This window comes from Leptonychotes weddellii, chromosome 1 (assembly GCF_054177405.1).
Source record: "Leptonychotes weddellii isolate Sample4059 chromosome 1, ASM5417740v2, whole genome shotgun sequence".
NCBI lineage: Eukaryota > Metazoa > Chordata > Mammalia > Carnivora > Phocidae > Leptonychotes > Leptonychotes weddellii.
Window position 1 is genome coordinate 91099172 of NC_138369.1, and position 11251 is coordinate 91110422.

The 11251-nt window shown below is 40.4% G+C and overlaps 1 pseudogene; it reads right to left on the reverse strand.

The window, feature by feature from the left end:
- Positions 1-9196: 9196 nt before the first annotated feature.
- LOC102731366 (protein SET-like) lies at positions 9197-10037 on the reverse strand (annotated as a pseudogene).
- Between the last annotated feature and the right edge of the window lie 1214 nt (positions 10038-11251).

Below are 11251 nucleotides of genomic sequence, written 5' to 3' on the forward strand. Positions count from 1 at the left end.
GTCCACTTCCTATCCTGACTTTTATGATAATCCCTTCCACCTTTATTTCTCATCTTTGACCAACAAGTGAGAAATACAGCCAACTCTCTTTACCACAGAGCATGACTCATGTCTTTCATGGTTGGGAATTTACCCAGAACGGACATAGAATGTGATAAATCTTAGAGATTATTATTTTTATAAGTACACGAGTGGTCTCCACATAAGCTAGGAAAGTTGCTGGAAGTCTGCAGAAGTTTTCAGAATACCTGAAAGCCAGAGTCCACTTAGTAGTTCTTTGAAGAATAAAATTCCAGACATTTCAAAGGAGCAGATCGTTCAGACAACTGGTGTTCCCTTTGCAAACCAGCTTCCATCCTTGCTACGCACCCTTTCTAAAACCCTTCCATGAGAGGGTCATTAGAATGCTGTTTGCAATGGTGGTGGTTTTTCAAAAAATACCAGGTTCTCCCACTTCAAAGAATAACCAGCAGAGCTGTGAGTTGGTGCTTCTTCCTAAGGCGTTCTGGAGGAAGTCTAAGCAGGAGTTCCCATCTTTCCTTATTCTGCCCAGACAGGGGAGGATTTTTTTTCCTTCCCAGTTCTCTGAACTAGCCTGAAGAGAATTCCTTATGAGGAGCACTTAAGGCAAGATTTCAGAAGATCTACTACCTCATTTTATGGTTGTAGAGGGGGTAAAGTATGAATTCTGGGGGAGGAGGCAACAGTGAATTTAGTGCTTAAAAAAACAGAGCAGTGAAAATAGGTAGTGAAATAGCTCATTTTCTCTCTTCCCCTGGGGGCCTGAGGCGGCTTCTCCAGGTCCTTGGTGCCTAGGTACTGGAGGAGGGAGCAGTTCCATCTGGTTCCATGGAGATGGCATGAAATGTTGTTCACTTACTTTCAGCAATTTGGGGTCTTTAATTACCAGTCCATGCTCATAGACTAGAATTCAGCAAGAGGCTGGGAATCAGAGCTCTAAATGCTAAATTCTTTCTGCCTAAGGCTTGCTCATGTACCTGATGAGTCCTTGACCTCATTCATAAACCTTGTTTTTAGCAAAGTCAAATGGAGCAGGCTTACCACTATTGAATATTTGACTGTATTAACTACCTTGTCTTTTAAAGCAACTCTCCACTTCGGGCAGGAGCCTCCATTCTTCAACCCAGAGAGGGACAACAACAATCTCTATAACCCAAGTTAGGAAACCAGGAGGAAATGGTCAGTGGACTCAGAACACGCCTTTCCCAGATCTCCTTAGTCTTTCTTGAATAACTGAGCACAAGCTACAACTCTTCTCAGAAACTCTTCTGAGATGCGGTAGGCCCATTCTTTCCCCTCCCCCAAAAGCTGCATGATCTCCACACTATTTCCTACAAGAGCCACTCAGCTTGCTCTTACAAGTAAGGTAAAGATAGTCAACACCATTACTCATCAGAGAAATGCAAATCAAAACCATGATGACGTACCACTTCACATTCACTGGGATGGCTATAATAGAAAAGACAGACAATAACAAGTATTGGTGGGGATGTGGAGAAATTGAAATTCTCATATCTAGTGGTGGGAATGTAAAAGGGTGCAGCCACCGTGGAAAACAGTCCAGCAGCTCCTCAGAAGGTTAAACACGCAGTTACCATATGACCCAGCAGTTCTTGTCCTAGGTAGATACCCAAGAGAAACGAAAACATATGCTACACAAAAACTTGTACTCGGACATTCATAGCAGTGTTATTTCGTAATAGCCAAAAGGTGGGAAAAGCCCAGCTGTCCGTCGACTGATGAATGGAGAAGTAAATGTAGTCTATCTATACAAGGGGAAATTATTCAACCCTAAAAAAGGAATGAGGAGCTGGTACCTGTACAACACGGATGAAATTTGCAAACATTACACAAAGTGGAAAGAAGCCAGTGATAAAAGATCTTATAATGTGTAATTCCATTTATATGAGATGTCCAGAGTAGGCAAATCCATAGAGACAGAAAGTAGATTAATGGTTGCCAGGGGCTGAGGGGGAGGGGAATGGGGAGTGACTGCTGACAGGTATAGGTTTTCTTTTTGTAGGGATGAAAATGTTCCAGATTTAGATAGTAATGATTACGGTTGCACAACTCTGTGAATATACTAAAATCCATTGAATTGTACACTTTAATGGGTGAATTTTATGGTACAGAAATCGTAGCTCAATCAAGCTGTAAGAAGGAGAGAGAGAAAAGGAAAGAAAGAAAAGAAAGGAAAGGAAGGAAGAAAGGAAGGAAGGAAGCGAGGAAGGAAGGAAGGAAAGAAAGAAAGAAAGAAAAAGAAAGAGAAAGAAAGAAAAAGAAAGAGAAAGAAAGAAAGAGAAAGAAAGAAAAAGAAAGAAAGAAAGAAAAAGAAAGAAAGAGAAAGAAAGAAAAAGAAAGAAAGAAAGAGAAAGAAAGAAAAAGAAAGAAAGAAAGAAAAAGAAAGCAAGAAAGAAAAAGAGCTAGGATAGAAGAAAGGAAGGGGAGCAGACTGGTTGGGGCAAATACTGAATTAGGTGTAGTCTTGCCCCCTCAATATCTCTTTCTCCAACAAGCCCCTCCTAGGGCTCCTCTTCCTCTTCCTACTTTGTCAAATTTGCCCCCAGAAAATGAACCCTTTATAGCCAGTCATGACCTCCAGCCTCCTTATAATTCATGAGACTACCTCAGCCATATCCACTTGGCACATCCTCCGGCCCCAACACAGCTGCTTGGCCTCCCTGCTACAGAAGGTATCTACCAGAGCCCTGCCTTAGGCCCTTTGCTTGCAAGATCTTGTCAAGATGCCTCTGTATTGGTGGTTTTGCTCCTCTACTCCTCCATGGTTACACAGCCCCACCCCTCTGTGAGTGTGCTAGGAGAAGCTAGCTCAGCAATGTGCACCCAACACCTCCAGCTGTGTCCTACTCAGCCCAGGTAAATTCAGGGTGGCTCCTGCTTAACCTTTGAAAGAATTTCTCCTAAAAGCCAAGTGCTGAGTATACATAACTCCACTTAATTTTCACAATAGCCCTGTAAAGAAATTATATTATCCCCACTTTTCAAGAAGAAGAAACAGATTCAAAGAAGGTAAATGACTTAATCAAAGTCACATAGATTGGAGTCAAGATTCAAACACGGACCTGTCAAAGCCAGCACTCATTCTGCTGCCTTGGATAATACTTCCTTCCCTCTGTTGAGTGTATATCATACGTCAAGCAGTGTTCTAAGCATATTAACAATATTATTTCATTGAATCTCACAACCCCACGAGAAAGGTATGAGCATCCCATACAATTGATGAGGTTCAGAGAGATGAACTCTTTTAGATAATATGTATTTGTCCACTCACTGAATGCCTGGGAGATTGGGAAGATTTTTGCTTTTTCTGATAAAGGTGAAAGATGCAAATGGTGCTGTTGTCTTTCCCCTCCCTCTTGCGCTTGGGTAACTGTTTTGAGACCATAAAAGAAGGACAAAAAAAAATCACAAATATTTTCCCAAACATCATCAACCTGCTAAGCAATAAACTACCTTTAGATCTTTTATTACATAAGAAAATTGAAATCCTACTTGTGTAATCCACTGTCACTAGATTTTCTGTTACTTGTAGCTAAACACATTCCTAACCCATACAGGAAGGTCCTATTACTACCCTCTTACAGATAAAGGGGCACAGAGAGATGAAGTATGTTTCCAAAGCCACACAAATAGTAAATGACTGCAGCCTACTGATAGTTGTCCCCTCTATTCTTCTTTTAACAACTTAATTACCCAAGTTATAGCTGGGCAAATGGATGGTCACATTTCCCAGGCTTCCCTGGGGCTTTGTGGGCCATATGACTATATTTTGGCTAATGGCATGTGAGTAGGAAGGAAGGAATGTGATTAACTTCCTGGTCATGCCCTCCAGTTCCTCTTTCCTTCTTCCCACTGGTGGTGACGGTGAATCACACAGACCGGGGTAACACCTTGAGAGATGGCAGAGCTACAAGACAGAAGGAGCCTCAGTTCCTGAATGACCTCATGGATTAAAGTTGCCCTACACCCTGGCATCACCTATCAACTTGGGCTTTTAAGTGAGAGAGAAATAAACTTCTATCTCATTTAAGCCATTGTGTTTTGGTGTCTCTTAAAGTACCATTATTATAAGCAATACTGTGGCCAACCAATTTGCAAACATAGGTCTAATTCCAAATTTGGGTAATTTCCACTACAACTCCAAATATCTAAATCAGAGATTGTGAACTCAAATGCCTACAGATGCTAGGTGGATAACAGATTAGTAAAGAAGACTGGGCAGAAACTATGGTGAGTGCAGAGCATATATATGGTTACCAAGTTCTAGATCCTTTTTTTCCTGCTAGACTATATGTCTTAGCTCTCCTTTTACTTATTTGGGCCCATGTGACTGAAGTCTGGCCAGTATAATGTGAATAGCAGGAACGAATGCTGCATCCAGTCCTGGTCCAGGAAAAAGTTTCTCACTCAATAATGTACTCTTTCTTTTCCCTCAATGGAAGTAGAAAAGATGCCCCAGGAAGTCTTAGGAACCAAGCAATGAATATGGCAGAGCCACAGGATAAAAAAAGCCTGGATCCCTGGGTTACCACTTAGAGAAGAGCTGTATAAATTACATTGACATGTAAATTTTGACACGAGTAAGAAACAAAGTTTTCCCAAGTAGATTCAGTACATGCTTGGGTCTATTGTTGCCACAGCACAAGATAGCTTATCCTCACTAATGCACAAAAGCAGCCCCTGTAGGAATGCAGGCCCAGTATTGCCAGATCTTTTTTTTTTAATTTTTTTAAAAAAGAAGACAGAAATGCTGAATGTTATGAAAACACATCTCATTTTCAGTATTAGCCAATACCGTGAAGGCCTCTGTCTCGGTATTATAGTGTACCCTGATCCTGGGACCTCAGCCAGCTTCTTCTACTGATCCCAGGCTTCAATGGCCCCCCCAAAATCCAATTAAGTTTCTAAGATTTTCCCCAATTTGTTATGCAGGCTTATTAAACTTTAAGCCAATGCTTTTTGGAGTATAACTGTGAAAAGCAGGAAATTACCTATTACCTAAAGCTATTCTCTCATTTGATACAAGTGATCTTGCCAAGCATTTGTCTGGAGCTCCAGTGTTTCTCTTTCATTCATATATTCTTAAATTTAGACCTAATAATCCCTACATATCCAACTATATTCATCAAAATGAAACTATTTATCAACTTTTCTCTACTTAACCACCTGCCAAAATTCTTTCCAACTCAAGGCCCAACTCAAAGATTATCTCCTCTATGGGGTCTTTTCCATCCAGCTGAAGGAGCATGTTCCCCTTCTAAGTTGTGATCTCCTGAAGAGACCAGAACATTTCCCTCTTCATAGTATCAGTTCCTGGAATGACACTTAGCTCATAATAAGTGCTCAACACAAGGACTCAGCGTATGTATTAGTGTTTTCTGATTGTTGTTATATATTTAGTTATAGTTTTGTTTCACTCTGTGTACACCTGAATCAGTGGTTCATCATAATTGTGCTTTGCATTCTGTGGTAAGATGTTGTCAGGAAGCATTGGAACTAAGGGCCTTGTCTGCAATAATTGAATTCTGAAAGGTCAGATATCTTAGCTATTTAGAAGGGTAGACTCTGGAGCCAGACTGCTTGGGTTCCTATCCCATTTACTAGCCATACAACTTCGGGCAAATTAACTTCTCTGCTTCTTTGTTTCCTCAACTATAAAATGGGAGTAATAATAACTAGTACTATTGTATTGGTTTGCTAGGGCTGCTGTAACAAAATACCCCAAACTGGGTGACTTACACAATGGAAATGTATCATCTCACAGTTCTAGAGGCTAAAAGTCTAAAATCAAGGTGTCAACAGAGTTGGTTTCTCCTGAAAGATGTGAGGGAATGGTCTGTTCTAAGCATCTCTCCTTGGGTTGTAGATGACTGTCTTTTCCCTGTGTCTCTTCATATGGTCTTCTCTCTAGGCATGTCTGTCTTTGTGTCCAAATTTCCCCTTTTTGTAAGGCCATCGGTCATTTGGGATTAGGGTTCACCCTAATGACTTCAGTTTAACTTGATTACTGTTGTAAAGACTCTATCTCCAAATAAGGTCACATTGGAGATATTGGGGGTTAGGACGCCAGCATATCTTTTTGGGAGAGAACGCAATTCAACCCATAACCATAGTACCTAACCAGATTATTGTGAGGATGAAATGAATTAGTACATGTAAAATATTTAAGAACAGTGCCTATTACACTGCAAGCTTTTAAAAACATTAGATGATATTATACTTCTTAAAATCTTGTTATACCAAGGTGGCCCTTAAAAATAAGTCACAGGAAGGGGCGCCTGGATGGCTCAGTCGGTTAAGCAGCTGCCTTCGGCTCAGGTCATAATTCCAGAGTCCTGGGATCAGGCCCCATGTCAGGCTCCCTGCTCAGCGGGGAGTCAGCTTCTCCCTCTGCCTCTGCCTCTCCCCCTGCTTGTGCTCTCTCCCTGTCAAATAAAGAAATAAAATCTTTTAAAAAAAAATAAGTCACAGGAAATTACACTGTTTCAGTATAGTTGTTTTGGGTCAGTGGTTGGAGAGAAGTGGTGATGGTTTCAGTCCTTGTTCTCGGGATATAGTGAAATGAAGAAAGTGTCAGTTCTTCACGTCGATAATACAACAGGAGGTGTGGCAAGAAGTTGTACGTTATTGCCCTCACCATAAGCTTGAAAATGCTCAATTTGAGAGGTATGCCATTCACTGAGAGCACACTACAGTTAGAATTTGTCCTTCGATTAGGTGTTGTTAATGCATTTTTAGCAACAATCACTAAATCAAAAGTACAACAAAAGATTATAGCTTGAATTTTGCAATTCTGGAATTTGACCTCTTTTAAACATAGAGATTGGTTTCAAAGTCTCCTTAGATATTCTAGAGTTAGAATTTTTAACTAAGTCTCTGAGGCAAGTTGATGGTTGTGTGACTCAAACACTGAATTACAGCCCAACAAGCCGTTCAAGGCACAAAATTTATAAACATAAGTATTTCCTAATAATGTCCAGGGATGCAAATCCCTCATTGGTTAGGATCCCTACAAAAAGAGAGGACTCTCTTGGGCGCCTGGGTGGCTCAGTCGTTAAGCGTCTGCCTTCAGCTCAGGTCATGATCCCACGGTCCTGGGATCGAGTCCCACATCGGGGTCCCTGCTCAGCGGGAGGCCTGCTTCTCCCTCTTCCACTCCCCCTGCTTGTGTTCCTGCTCTCGCTATATCTCTCTCTGTCAAATAAATAAATAAAATCTTTAAAAAAAAAAAAAAAGAGAGGACTCTCTCTGGTGGATAATATCTACCCTTCTTTTAACAAAGGGGGAAAACAAAAAGCCAGTTCTCAATGTTTTGCTCTCATTCTCTTGAGAATATATCAAAACTTTACTTTTGGTTCATCTCCTGAATCACTCATGAATGCAATTCTGTGGTGATACGGTTTATACATTCCTTTCAGTCCTGATGGCATTTTAAATTCTGGCCTCTGAATAAAAATTTCAGTGCAGGTCCCATTGCATTTGTTGATTTTACAAATGAATAGATCTTCGGTAGGGAGAAGTCAGTGCCCTCTCAAAAGCCCTCTTCAAGGCAGAGGCTGCGTGGGTGGTATGGGCGATCTGAATATCACCTCTTGATATTCAACCATCCAACCACATGTGTAGCTTATTTCTGAATTATTATACCAGGTCAGGAAACCTAACTCATAAGTATGTACCATGGTAACCCTCAAAGTTCAGATATACTATTTCAATTCTATTCAATCCGCAAATCCAGACTTTTCCCCAGAGTCATTCTTCCGTCATTTGTGAGCTTTGAGGAGGGCAGGAGGGTATTACTGAGGCCTCTTTTCTCTGCTCCCATCTCCTCCCCTACAGCCTCCCAACGCTCTCCTCCCTGCCCCTCTCTTCCTCCCCACCTATTTGGTTCAGGTGTGTTGAACCAAGTCAGTTGCAAGATTTAGTCTTTTCATCTTAGGTATAGCCATTAGCCCTGGGGTTAAAATTGGTTTTTTGTTTTGTTTTGTTTTGTTTTCTGCCACTTTCAATAGGGTAAGTGAAGATTCAGAAGAAAGCCTTATCTATGCTTTAAAAATAAATTATTTTCTTACTATGGAAGTAATCATGGTCATTGTAAAAAAGTTAGAAATACAGATGTATTTTTAAATTAAAAAATTTGTGTGTGTGTACACATTTAGTTTTATTTTAACAAAGCAACTTGTACATTTTAAATGTTTAAAACTGAGCAGCATCATTCTTTTCCAGTGAAATAAAAAGAAAATTTAAAAATCAACAGAACAGGGGCGCCTGGGTGGCTCAGTTGGTTAAGCGACTGCCTTCGGCTCAGGTCATGATCCTGGAGTCCTGGGATCGAGTCCCGCATCGGGCTCCCTGCTCAGCAGGGGGCCTGCTTCTCTCTCTGACCCTCCTCTCTCTCATGCTCTCTCTCTCTCTCAATAAATAAATAAAAATCTTTAAAAAAAAAATCAACAGAACAAAATTACAATAGAGAATGTCAATTTCAAATAAGATTCTATAGGTTCTGCCGATTCTCCCATCTAGTGTCAGGGCTCAAGTCATCATAAGAAGAGAATTTTATTTTAAAAGTGTCATCTTAAACTGCAAGGATCTCCACTAAACATCACAATTAAGCATGCCAACCTTTGCTGACCTTCTATAACCCCAATTCTTTAAGTTTTTTTTTTTAAACAAGAGAAAGCAGCCAGATACATGTTGGTAAATGGTAAATGCTGTCTATATTCACATAAAGACACAGTGTAATCTCTGAGCCCAACATACAGAGAAAGGAGGAAAAAAGCTAGAAGTCTAGGCACTACTACACAGGGGTCTAGCATCCTCCGCTTCCAGCAGAGCTAAGGGAGCAGAAGGTTTTTTTTTTTTCCCCCACAGAAAGTGGTGGTGTTGATCCCATAAAGTTTTTGTTGAGACAGGAAGGGATAAACATGAATTTGGAACAGAAACAGGTAGAGATTCTTTTCCGCTGTATTCTGCTCAAGGTATTCCCCCGCCCTCCCCAAATACTTTGAGAACCACAGTATAAAGGGAAAGAAAAGAGCCTTCAAAAAACAAGGCGAATGAGCACAAGAGGAGGAAAAAAAAAAAAAAAAAGATTGCAACTTGCTCCCAGGGACTGGAGAAAGTTAAAAAAGAAAGGTTAGAATCCATCAGTGTTCCATTAGTTAGCTTCTCCTTCCTCCCCCTCATCATCATCTTCATCTTCATCTTCTTCACCTTCATCTTCATCTCCTTCTTCATCAATATCCTCAAATTCTTCTTCTTCTTCATCATCATCATCTTCTTCTTCTCCTTGTCCTTCATCATCCATATCAGGAACCACGTAGTACTATAATGGATTTGGCCAAATGCCATCTTTGATGACCTCTCCTAACTCACCTGCACCTGCATCAGAGTGGTCAGTAAACCAGGTGAAGAAGCTCTCTGGTTCCTCATGCTGCCTCTTCCTGCTGGCTTTATTCTGTGTTTGACTTGAACGTTATGTCAAATTCTTTCCAGATTTCCATTTGATTTCGGTGGACTTTGAAGATGGATCACCACTCTCATTCAGATGAAATTCTTTGGACAGAACTTTATTTTCAAAGTAAGGGGTTTCATCAAAATCAAAATCTGTGCTATAACCTGATTTAATATCTCACATCTTCACATTCTGTCACTTCGACTCTTGTCAAATAAGGCAACACCTCTTCATCCTCCCCCCTGACAGATACTTGTGGATGGTTGACAAATGTTGTTACTCCCAAATTTTGGATTTTGGTGATCAATTCTGGCCTCTTCTGAAAAAATGGTTGGTGGAGTTTTTTATATTTCTGCTCTGCTTTCAAAATCTCCTCACTGGCTTGCTATTTCATTTTGTACTCCATCAACATGTTCAATTGCTTCTTGCTGTTCTTTTTTTCCCTTCAGGAAGTGCTGAGGGGTTGTCGCCTCCAGCTTGGGGTCAGGAGGCAATTTCAGTTTCTTCTTTTGAGGAGGAGTGAAGACTGGCATTTGGGGGCCATGCTGTGAGGAAAAGTCAGTGAAACAAGGGAAGACGCATGTCTGGAAGAGGCTTTAATTACTCCAGAATGTGTTTTTTAAATTTTTTTAATTAAAAAAAAATTTTTTTTAAAGATTTTTTTAATTTATTTATTTGAGACAGAGAGAATGAGAGAGAGAGAGCACATGAGAGGGGGGAGGGTCAGAGGCAGAAGCAGACTCCTGCCGAGCAGGGAGCCCGATGCAGGACTCGATCCAGGGACTCCAGGATCATGACCTGAGCCGAAGGCAGTCGCCCAACCAACTGAGCCACCCAGGCGCCCTAAAAAAAAATTTTTTTAAGTCATCTCTATACCTATCATGGGGCTTGAACTCATGATCAAGAGTTGCATGCTCTTCCGACTCAGCCAGTCAGGCACCCTAGATATATATATTTTTAACAAGGAAAGATAATATCCCAGATGCTGAAACCCAGAAATAAGCATGGCTAACATTTTAATTCATAGTTTGTCAACTTGCATATACTTTTAAATCTCTGAATTACCATGTAGTCAGATCACACAATTATTCTGTCTAGAAGAAAGGCAGATGCTGAGAGGGCCAACTACCAGGTTAATGACCTCCCCCACCACCCCCCATGTCCAGGAACCCTCTAAGGACCAGTATCAATCAGTTTCCAAACCCTTGCAAGAGTTTCTGTCCTGGTTGCTAAATCTCCCCATTTGTCTCCAGTCAAACATTATTCCAATATTGGCTACTTGGCCCCAGATCATCAACTGACAGGCAGAATATAAATATACAATAAAAAGGAAAAGACCTCCCAAATTTTTGAAAGAAGAAAAACAACTTTCACTAAGACTAACTCAGTGCAGCAGCTGGTCTAGTTCAGTGAGGAACTACATACCCTGAACATGTGGACTCCATATTTTGAAAACTCAGCTCATGCTGAGGAAATTTACATCTACCTGGAGGAAAAATAATGTCTCTTGGTAGATTTTACAAATGCCAACACTTGAAAATGTATGTCCATGGACATGTCCAGACTCAATGTCTATATAAAATATACACAAACTTGCACATTTTAAGAACATTTACTAGAAAATTATATCTTAACTATAAGTAGTATCCTCAGAGAGAATTAAAAAAATAATTAAGATTACAATTTAAGAGCTAAATGTGATTAAAAAAAGGCATGGCTCCAAAATAAAAAGTTCTTAGAAATTAAAAATATGGTAGT